This window comes from Dendrobates tinctorius, unplaced genomic scaffold (genome assembly GCF_039654945.1).
Source record: "Dendrobates tinctorius isolate UK_male_01 unplaced genomic scaffold, ASM3965494v1 ptg000079l, whole genome shotgun sequence".
Lineage (NCBI taxonomy): Eukaryota > Metazoa > Chordata > Amphibia > Anura > Dendrobatidae > Dendrobates > Dendrobates tinctorius.
In genome coordinates, this window is record NW_027361747.1 from 28,047,145 (window position 1) to 28,059,291 (window position 12,147).

Below are 12,147 nucleotides of genomic sequence, written 5' to 3' on the forward strand. Positions count from 1 at the left end.
GCCGCGCATGTACGAGGTGTGGGGAGCAGAGCCACACGTGTACGGGGCGTACGGAGCAGAGTCGTGTGTGTACAGAGCGGAACCGTGCATGTACGGAGCGGAGTCGTGTGTGTACTTGGCGTATGAAGCGGAGCCGTGTGTGTATGGGGTATGCGGAGCTGTGTGTGTACGGAGTGGAGCCATATGTGTACTGGATGTACGGAGTGGAGCCAAGTGTGTACGAGGCATACAAAGTGGGCTTTTCCCACGTACACAGGCGTACACAGCGTCGCACTGAGTAGCACTTTAAAACTCGCACATGACGTTCCACCAGAAGTGATGTCCTGGAAGCTGACCGGAAATGAGGTAATTTCATAAGGAGATTGTGACGGAACCAGCAATGCTTCAGATCCATCACCATGTCCTCCTCCGACAGCGCGGACAGCAGGATCGCCTTGGAATCGGGGATGCCGGCCATGTGAGCGGATAATGATGTGTCCTGCACCGGGAGGCTCAGGTGGGCATTACAATGGGAGCCGGGCTGCTATAGTATCTTTCTAGAATCTTTCTTTCTTTCTCTCGCTCTGTTTATTTTTTTCTCTGCTCTTTATTTCTCTCTGTTTCTTTCTCATTCTCTGTTATGTCTTTCCCTCTCTTTTTCTTTCTCTCTGTTCTTTCTTTCCCTTCTTTCTTTCTTTCTTTCTTTCTCTCTCTGTTTTTTCTTTCTTTACTCCATTTTCTCGCTCTCTCTGTTCTTTCCTTGTCTCTCTCTGTTCTTTCTTTCTTTACCCTCTTTCTTTCTCTCTGTTCTAGCTTTCATTTTTTTCTCTCTTTCTTTCTTTCTTTCTTTCTTTCTTTCTCTCTCTCTGTTCTTTCTTTCTTTCTCTTTCTTTCTCTCTCTGTTCTTTCTTCCCCTCTTTCTTTCTCTCCATTGCTCTGTTCTTTTTCCCCTCTTTCTTTCTTTCGCTCTCCCTCTGTTCTTTTTTTCTGTCACCTCTTTCTTTCTTTCTCTGTTCTTTCTTTCCCCTCTTTCTTTCTCTCTCTGTTCTCTCTTTTTTCTTTCCCCTCTTTCTTTCTCTCTGTTCTTTCTTTCCCCTTTTTCTTTCTGTTTCTGTTCTTTCTTTCTATCTGTTCTCTCTCTGTTCCTTCTTTCCCCTCTTTCTTTCTTTCTTTCTTTCTCTATTCCCCTCTTTCTTTCTTTCTCTCTCTGTTCTTTTTTCTGTCCCCTTTTTCTTTCTCTCTCTGTTCTTTCTTTCTTTCTTTCTTTATTTCCCCTCTTTATTTTTCTGTTCTTTCTTTCCCCTTTCTTTCTCTCTCTGTTCTTTCTTTCTTTCTTTCTTTCCCTCTTTCTTTCTTTCTTTCTTTCTTTCTTTCTTTCCCTTTCTGTTCTTTCTTTCCCCTCTTTCTTTCTCTCTGTTCTTTCTCTCTCTGTTCTTTCTTCTTTCTATTCTTTCTCTCTCTCTCTTCTTTCTTTCTCTCTTGCTCTTCTTTCTTTCTTTCTTTCTTTCTTTCCCTCTCTATTTTCTCTTTTCTCTCTCTCTGTTTTCTTTCTTTCTTTTCCTTAGTACAAGTCAGTGTGCCCACAGTACCAGCCACTGTGCCCATAATGTCAGCCACTATGCCCCCAGTACCAGTCAGTGTGATCAGTAGTGCTAAATGGGTGCGGTTGGGCGTGGGTCGCTTTGACCCACAACTTTTTGCTCTTCAGGGGGTCCTTCTTCCTGCAGCTCCAGGGGACTGCTATGGGGGCGGCTTATGCGCCCTCGTATGCAAATCTTTTCCTGGGGCTGTGAGAGAGGGACCTCCTGATGTCAGATCCACTGTTGTCTATGGAGCGCGTCCATGTATGGACGCGTTACATAGATGACATTCTCTTGATCTGGCAAGGGGATAGTGTATCATTAGTCGAGTTTATTGGTAATTTAAATGATGGTGATCGCAACATACATCTGACTGCCACCTTTGACAGCCACAAGGTGGAGTTTTTGGATGTTTTGATAAGTAGGGATAAAGAGGGGACTGTCCAGACCACGATCTACAGAAGGTAACTTTGATGATATTTCTCCTCTTTTGCTCTTTTTTCCCCCCACTTTACATGCCATGTCCGGTGTTAGATTCACTGCACTCTCAATTGCGGGGGATATGTTATTGTTACATCTGACTGTATACTCCCACCTGTCATTGCTTGTTGTTACCAGGACCAAGGGATATGATGTCAGCTTTGTCTGAGATTGGTGATAATTATATTACCTCTTCATCCCTTAACCCTGTGCAGTACTAATTATACAACTTGTCGCCCTATTCAGTGGCGCCATTGAATTATAATGGGCACATACAAAGGGTATGTTTTAAGGTTGTTACTGGTGCAATCGGTTTCTGATAGCTAATACCACGGTTACCTGATGTTTATTTTCATAAGTACATACATGTGGAGATTATTACCATTTGGATTTAGGCAGCACCTGCTATTTAATTGTGCTATTGCAGTTATTTACATGGATACCCCTGTGTCGGTATGGTTGGGTAGGCGTGTCTTTTAGCACTGTTGCACTTTATTTCCCCTGCACATGCTCCCCCATTCGCCCTGCTCTGTCCATGTTTTTCAATAAAGTGATTTTTGCTAATATTTTGGATCTAGATGTCGTACCTGTGTGGCTGTTCCACACGTTTGCTTTATGCCATAATGCTACTGACCTGAGGAATGATGTTATGATGTCATAATAATAATAGTAATAATAATAATAATCTTTATTTTTATATAGCGCTAACATATTCCGCAGCGCTTTACAGTTTGCGCACATTATCATCACTGTCCCCGATGGGGCTCACAATCTAAATATGTCATCAAAATAAACGTCGTAAAAAATTAAAGAAAAAAAATGACAGATTTTTTTTTTCCCCTATTTTATCTCACTTGGAGTTTTCTTTCCCCCATTTTAATATACATTTTATGGTAAACTAAATGGTGTCTTGCAAAACTATAACTTGTCATGCAAAAAACAAGCCCTCATATGTGTATATCAGAGGAAAAATAAAAAAGTTATGGCTCGTTGCAAAGGGGAGGAAAAAATGAAAATGCAAAAAATGAAAGTTGTCTGCGTCCTTAAGGAGTTAAAAAGGATCTGTTTTACTCCATAAAAATTATTTATTTTAAAGAAATAACTTAACAAGCAATCAACAATCATTAGCAGCTCAAAATGGTACCAATAAAAATGTCAACTCATCCCATGAAAAACGAGCTCATTGACAGTAAAACAAAAAAAGTTTTGGCTCTCAGAATATGATGGAGCAATAACATTTTTTTCTGAAGTGTTTTGCATTATACAAAAGACACATAAAAAAATTACATTTGGAAATGCTATAAGGGTGTGTGCACACATAAGGCCGGGGTTACACTAACCGACGCAAAATACGGTCCGTATTTTACATGCGTAATACGGAGAAATGTCCCCTAAATAGTGCTCCGTATGTCATCCATAATCAAGATGTGGTCCCGTATTCTGCGCATGTAAGCATCCGTATGTAATCCGTATGCCATCCGTATGCCGAGATTTTCTCGCAGCCTTGCAAAATGGACATTTAACGGTTTTGAGGCCTGCTAACTATTTAAATCATCAGCCTGCACCCTATTTATTGGCTCTGGAACAGGTGGCTGCCTCCATTCTGTCCATTTTTGACCTTGCCTTGTCTAGGTGTGTTGGTGTTGTATGTGCAACATGGCAGAGGGTCTGAGTTTCAACACAACCGAGCAGGTTCTCTTCAACTGGCTTTAGTCACGCCGCTTTGGTCACCCATACCCAGTGATAGTGGATCCGCGGAGGAGGAGACGCATGTGGGTCCATCCACTTTTGAGGCAACGACTCACAAGAGGTCATTTTCACCGCCTCTATTCTTCTCTGCGGAATCATCTGGAAAAATTTTACCAATACTGCCGGATGAGCCTAGCAACATTTGATCTACTCTTGGAGACACTGCGCCCTGGGATCACCTTTCAGGACACAAGGATGCGCAAAGCTATATTTGCAGAGGAGCGACTTCTACTCACATTACGGTATGTACTACACAACCACATTCCCTATGTTCATGATGTGTTGCCCAAAGTATGTTTTGTTTTGGTTTAGAGAATAATTTTTTTGCCCTTATCTTAGACCACATATATTTAAACTTACAAACCAGAATGTTATGTGTAATATGTACTGAATATCACGTAGTCATTATGCTAGAAAATATATGTGTGTTAGTAGATATGAAACAAACAAAAGTTTGGTATGTATGTAGCTGGTATTCGTATCATTTTTCCCTTGTAAAATGTTCCATATCTTTTGTTCTTCAGCTTCCTGTCCACTGGCCTGTCTTATGCCGCCCTCCACCATGAGTTTCTCATTGGAAGATCTACCATTTCTGGCATAGTCAGGTCGACATGTAATCAAATATGGTCAAGACTCCATCAACTCGTCATGCCGAGCCCAGGATGGAAGACTGGTTGAGGATCTCAAGGGACTTTGAGGAGGAATGCTAGTTTCCTAATTGTATTGGGGCCCTTGATGGCAAACATATCCGGGTGCGTAAGCCGCCAAACTCTGGCTCGCAATTCTTCAATTATAAACAATACTTTTCTGTTGCATTGTTGGCTCTGGCCGACCCTCAATACAAGTTTATAATTGTCAACACTGGGGCCTATGGAAGGACGGGAGACTCTCGAGTCTTCAATAATTCCATTATGGGTCGGCGGCTACGCACCAACCAGTTGGATCTACCCCCACCATGCCAGCTACCAGGCTCCACTCAAGAATCAGTCCCTTATGTCCTTGTGGCAGATGAGGCGTTTCAGTTAACGCGCAATGTCATGAGGCCATATCCCCGGCGCAACCTGGACCACCGGCGCAGAATTTTTAACTTGCGCCTATCACGTGCTCGGCAACTGGTGGAGCGTTCCTTTGGCATTCAGTCTGCCATTCAGCTGAGTGAACAAAATGTGAATGAAGTTATCAAAGCATGTGTCGTTCTTCATAACTTCACCAGGATACATGATTGTTCCTCCTCTGCTGGTGTTGTGCGTGGGTCGGACAATGTGCGTAGGGCGAGACTACCTATCAACCCTCAACGTAGACCGCTCTCTGGGCTCAAAGTGCGTGATATTTTCACAAATTATTTTATGTCACCTGAGGGGGAAACTTCTTGGCAAGAGCATGCTGTGTCTATGTTATAATTTTTTTGTTTTTGTCTGTCTAAATATATTTATTTAAACCCCTTATGATTCTCTGACTGTTTAATTGCCTTGGTAAGCGTATGTTAGTATGCTGACACCTTTTTTTATAATTGAGAGAGAGACGTAAAATGTAGTAGACAAATGTTTACTTTTGCCTTATTTTTTTTGTTTTTAAAAATATATTATTGCCATATGATAAATGTGGCAATGGCCCAAAGTGGCCTTTTTGCAGATGTGAAAATTTTGAAGCAAAACATTTTCAGAAAAACAAAAATACAACAAAACCATTATGCAAGACCAAAATGGCTACATTACAAATTTTGGTAGGTCGGGGGAGGAGAAGGCGGAAGACTAGCCAGTGTTTGCTGCTGGCTACTTTGGCCAACTTGGCCATCGCCCTGTGTGGGGGCATACTGTTGCCCATGATGTGGGTAGTGTACTGCCTCCTGGGATTGTGGTGAGTACTGGGCTGACTGAATGTTACGCTCACAGGGCGTGAAGGTGTATAGTGGACTCACTGGACCACTGATGGTGCAGTGGTAGCTGTATACCCGATACACAAGAGACAGGAGAATGAGCTTCCAAAAACCAAGGATGTTCATTAAATGAAGCAAACAAACGGAAAAGGTGCCTATGGGAAAAACCCTCTGGACCACGACACAGAACCACATAGTGGAGCATCGGGCAAGGTGTACCCCTATACAGGGGCTCCCCCATCGCAACACCAGGTGACCTTAATGCCGCGATACCCGGACCAGAGGGACGACCCATACAGACCGAATAGAGGAGGGGGCAGGAATCCTGGAAGGTCTGTGTGAACTTCTAGCCAGCAATGGTAACTGGCTGATTCCAAGATGAGAGCCTTGGTCAGTTTGGGGTAGAAACCAAAGTGTCCAGAAGGATCCAGGAGAGGGTACTGCCAGCAGAGGATTCTGAGGAGACAGAGAGATTAAGATATAGCAACAGCCTTCAGTATGCAGAGCAAAGCCGAGTGTGGCCTGAGTGGAAGGCAGAGATCCCACAGAATGAACACGTTGTTCAGGCACCTCCCTCAAAGGGAGGATGCCTTTTATGCACAGAGCATCATAGCCCTAATTGAGAACAGGTGCCCTGCTGTTTTAAGTATGTGCAGGAAGTGGGGCGCGTCTCCTAAGAGCATTACCAGGAGACCTGCCAAGAGCATGCAAGTTCTTAGCAGAGAAAGGGGCCGCTGATTGTCTGGAGCCACGGACAGGGTGAGTAGTACCAGTGAAGCTGTGAGATAGGCGCCGGTCTCCCTGAGCAGCAGAGACCGGGCCTGCAGCTGAGGGCATGACACTGAAATTGTAGAGGGGCCTCTTGTTGGGGCTGGTAGGCCCGTGGCTCATACCCACCAAAAAAGCTATGTTGTCCCCAACCAGGTTGGGACCGGCCTCCAACACTGGGTGGGAAAAAGTGGCCATATTGGTGAGGTTGGCTAGAGGCAGACATATGTGGCTGCTGTGGGAAAGGTTGGGTAGAGGTGAAAAGGGGGTGAGGTGTAGGCACACGTATTTGAGGATCCTCAGAACCTGCTTGAGTAAGCATGTGTGTGGGGTATCTAAGGCGCATCAGATTCCTTGGGGAAAGCTGCCACCTCTCCAGATATTCAAATAATTCATATGGAGTATTGGTGTGTGTGCTTGCATCAAGCAGGATCTGAAAACATCCTCGAATACATAGCCTCACCTCACGGGAAAGGGCCCGAAGATAACGGGCCAGGCTGCATGAGTACGCCTCCTCGCCATCATCATTATTGACTCTAGCCAGATAGTTCAGTACCCCTGTGTCAACATTGGTACGGGTATCTTGGGCAGGGATCTGACGCCTTCTTCTTCCTCGCCGGGATGGTCCAGCAGGCTGTGGGGAGCCCTGGATCTGGGGAGTTGGACTGGTGCTGATGTTGCCCTGCTCCTCCTGTATGGCAGATGGTGCTGCTGCAGACGGACCTGATTGTGGATGTAGTCCTGATGGTGGGATTTGTGGCACAGGCACTGGGTTTTCCGGAGAGGAATCTTCACCCATGCTTCTTGGAGGGGGAGAAGATGGGCCTCTTCTCCTCCAGCCACAGGATCAATTATGGCCTCTGTATCTGAGCCAGTTTCTCTCTTCGTAAGGTTGGACTGAGTTCTGTTATGAAATCGAACAGAGCCAAAATTCTAAACATTAGTTTTGTCCCTGTAAAGTATCTGTGTAATGTGGTGTGAGGTATCTACTTACGGTCTCAGATACAGAATTGGAGCAAGGAAGGAGAGGCGATCATAATAAATATATTTTCGCTTTGTGTGGCCCGCATCACCACTCCTGGCCCACTGCTGACGTTCCCGCCTGTATTGGTCGCGGATGCTACGCCAGCATCTCATCACATCTTCCACTGCAATGTGACAGGAAATATTCTAAATTGCACATATTTGCTTTCTAAAATTTGCTACAAGTAGCCTAGGCTAGGAGGATGAGGAGCTTGTTGCCTGGCCCAAATTATGTCAGTGTAAAACAATGGATCACATAAAAATCTACACGCCTCATGCGGCAAAAAGACCAACCACAGAAAGGGGGGGAGGGCCCTGATTCTAAATGCCTTTTTTGATATGAGGTAATTTTAAACACTTTTTGGGTTGTACTTACTCATTTGCTGCTGCTCCTCTCGTGGCCGATCACCAAAATCGTGGAACATCTCGCGACATATGCGCCTCCGTAACACCTTTCTTGCCCGGTTGGCATAATGGGCATCATCACGTTGGTCCCAGATTTCTGGGCGCTCCTGCACCAGTAAATCAGCATCTCCACATTGAGGAAGTATGGTGCCATGATGCTGCAGGACTCCGTGGAGGCGTACTATCTGGATGCTTGGAGCGCTTTTTGAGCTAATTAGCATGTCTTAGCTTCCTGATGATGGATTGGCCCATTTCCTGTCCCCTGCCAAAAGACCTGCGTATTTCTCGCAAGTCACACGTGTGATCCGTGTGTAATGCGTATTTTTTGCGCACCCATAGACTTGCATTGGCGTACTACGGGCGTAGTACGCTGATAATCGCAGCATGCTGCGATTGGCATGGACCGTAGAATACGGACGAGAAATATACTGCTGATGGGAGCTGCCCCATAGAAAATAATTTGTCCGTGTGTAATGCGTGGTTTTAACGCCTCTCACTTGTCCGTATTTCACTCTAGTGTGACCCCGGCTTTAGCCTTTTCACATTTTTTAAGCTTAAAAAACGTTTACAAGAAGCATGCCATTCATTTTAATGAATTCTGCACTTTTTGTGCATATTAATGCATTTTTTTCGCGAAAAAGCGCATCGCGGTAAAAAACGCAGCATGCTCATTTGGTATTGGCTAGTGATGAGCTCGGGTGCTCGTTACTTGAATCAAGCAAATGCACATAGCCTAAAGGAAGTCAATGGGAAACACGAGCATTTTTTCAGCAGACCATACCAGGAGCTCGAGAAAGGGAATCACTGAAATGGATGGAAACACCGCTGAAATGGAATGGGAAAAGCATAGGGAAGACACCTGGAAGCATCTCTGACTCCTGGATTGCCCACTGATGTCCAATTGGTGTAGTCTGATGCAATAATTGGTCATGGATTTTCCTCCTGTGATTGTGCTTTCATGCGCAAAAAAAAACGCTTTACAACGCATACAGACACTGCGTTTTTTTCAATTTACACGCACGATGATGCGAAAAAATAAAGCAGCGTTTGCAAGCGTTTGTATGCGATTTTGTCACGCGTTTGATGTGCGCACCAGACGCAGCGCAGAAAAACGCTAGTGTGAAACCAGCCTAAGAGCTATAAAATTATGCGTTTGGTGGCTGTCCTGTCCACTTCCTCAGGTACTTTGGCAAGGCACTTGAGAAAGTGGACAGGACGTCCACGAAACACGTAATTTTATAGCCCTGAATAAAGTATGCATCTCTTCTGAACTCTGTGATTCCCTTGCCTGATTTTGGAGGAGCGCGGAATTGTCAGCATTTTGAATATCATATTCAGAATTTCCTTGAGCTGGACATTATCCACATGCATCATACTTTATGGGTGCAATGAAAGGGGAATCTAGGAGCTTTGTAAGGGTTGTAAAGTTGTGAGATATGCTCTTCTGTGACCACGCTGAATATTATTTTTTTTTTAGAGGGGGGCAATCAGTACTACTGCCATGGGACCACATAATATTTTTGTACGCCACGGGCTGTTACATTCGGCTTGGGAGACATGTGGCCAGTCTGTGCATTGCGGTGCAATCTGGGTCTGATTTCCTCGGACATCTGAGTGTGCCCTAAGTCTTATCAGAAGTGATAGGCAATTCACGCCCTCCTATTGAAGTAAGGCTTTGTTCTCATGACTGGATGTCATCCATTTGTATTAGATCCATTATTAAAAAAACCTGTATCTGTTATAAACAGAGCAAAATTGGATGCACACTTTGGTGTCCGTTAAACCTTTGTTTTTGTTCCATTTGTAACGGTTCAGTTTTTACCAGAAGCCTCTCTGAACACATCTAATGCTCTGGACATGCTCAGAGTGCTTAAAAATGGATCCATTAACAGATGATACAGTAGATGAACATCCGTTATTATGGGTTTCTCACAGGCTTCAATGTTAGAAATATTGATTCAGTTGCTATTCGTTTTATTGGGCTGAATAAAAAAGTGAAGACTGTGTTTTTTGATGTAGTTAAAAAAAGGATTGCAGTAAATAGAAGAAATTTAAACAGATCCCCCCCTCCCAGTCAAATTAATGGATCCTGCCCTGGATCATTTTATTCTCATTTTTGTCATCCAAAAATTAATCAAATAATGGTAATAATTATTGGACATGTGAACAAGGCACAACAGGCGCCATACACAATACATAACTTTTGGCTGAATGATAGTACAGTCAATCGTTCAGGCAGCAGCTATGTCTGTCGACTCCTCCATACCCAAGAGGATATGTTCTGATGAATACTCCTGTACACTCTAAGGGAGGCTGGCTCCTGATTTTTGTGGGCCCTGGGCAAAAGAGTTTCAGTGGGCCCCTTTAACACATACCATGATTCATGATGTACAGAGAAAAAATATAAGTATATTTCAATGCCAAAGATTTCACTTACTTCTTACATTACATGAGTGATATCTATTGTAAATTCTACAATAGCTCAGAAATCTCGCAGCACACAGTGCGTGCCCTGGGGTGGGGGATTATAAACTTTTAATTTAAGACCTGACAGTATAGTTCTCCAAACAGTATTATGGGCTCCACATAGTCCTCCATACTGTATTATGAGCACAGGGCACCACATAGTCCTCCATGCAATATTATAGGTGCCACATAGTCCTCCATGCAGTATAATAGGAACCACATAGTGCTCCATACAGTATTTTGGGCACCACGTAGTCATCCATACAGTATTATGGCCAGCACATAGTCCTCTATACAGTATTATGGACACCACATAGTCCTCCATACACTATTATGGGCACCACACAGTTCTTGGACAAGCACCGCACCAGCTGTTGTCGGCGCTACTGACTTTCAAGGAGCATCTACAGTAGGGGAAACTTCTGACACGTAAGTGTACAACAGAACTGCGGTTACCCTGTTCATTGTCTCTGCATATTATTTACACCTGAACTGTTTACACCCCTGTTAACCATTTACCTCCCTGCGTGGAGTATTGCCTGTTAAGTAAAATTGTTAACCCTTGCTCTGCCTCCTGTCTGTCACTGCATCCCGCAACATGCTCACATGGGCACCACATAGTCCTAAAGAGAGTACAGTAATATGGGCACTATGTATTGCTACATACACTATTATGGGCCTCATAAATTGCTCAGTACAATATAATGGGTCCCATACAATGCTTCATACAGTATATTGACCCTAGGCAATTCTCCATAATGGACCCCATATATTGTTCTGTATAGTGTAATGGGTCCCACATAGTGCTTCATTCGGAATAATGGGCCCCACATAGCACTTCATACAGTATAATGGGCCCTATATAATGCTCCATGCAGAATAACGGGCCCCATATAATGCTCTGTACAGTATAATGGACCCCATATAATGTTACATACAGTAAAATGGGCCCGAAATTGTGCTCCATACAGTATAATGGGCCCCATATTATGCTCCATACAGAATAAAGGGCCCCATAAAATGCTCCATACAGTATAATGGACCTCATATAATGCAACATACAGTATAATGGGCCCCATATAATGTTCCATACAGTATAATGGGCCCCATATATTGCTCCATATAGTATATAATGGATCCCTATAGTGCTCCATACAGTGTAATGGGCCCCATATAATGCTTCATACAGAATAATGAGCCCCATATAATGCTCCATACAGTATAATGGACTCTTATATTGCTCCAAACAGTATAATGGACTGTATACATTGCTCTATATAGTTTACTAGCTGAAGAGCCCCTAATATCCCACATCATCATGTCAGAGCCACTGGACTACTACCCCTAATATCCCACATCATGCTGTCAGCCAGAGCTACTGGACTACTACCACTAATATCCCACATCATCCCATCAGCCAGAGCCACCGGACTACTACCCCTAATATCCCACATCATCCTGTAAGCCGGAGCTACCGGACTACTACCACTAATATACCACATCATCCTGTCAACCTAAGGTCAGGTCAAGAGCGCTGAGTGGATTTGCCCTGACTTCCATATCGGGTATCACTTTAAGAGTGGCCTGGGGTCAGAACCAGAGTGCAGAGTGGATTTGTCCTGACTTCCATACTGGGGATCCCTTTAAGAGAGGTCTGGGGTCAGAACCAGAGCGCTGAGTGGAACGGTCCTAGCTTCCATGCTGGGGATCCCTTTAAGAGAGGCCTGGCATCAGAACCAGAGCACTGAATGGATTTTCCCTGACTTCCTTACCAATGATCCCTTTAATAGAAGTCTGGAGTCAGAATCAGAGCGCTGAGGG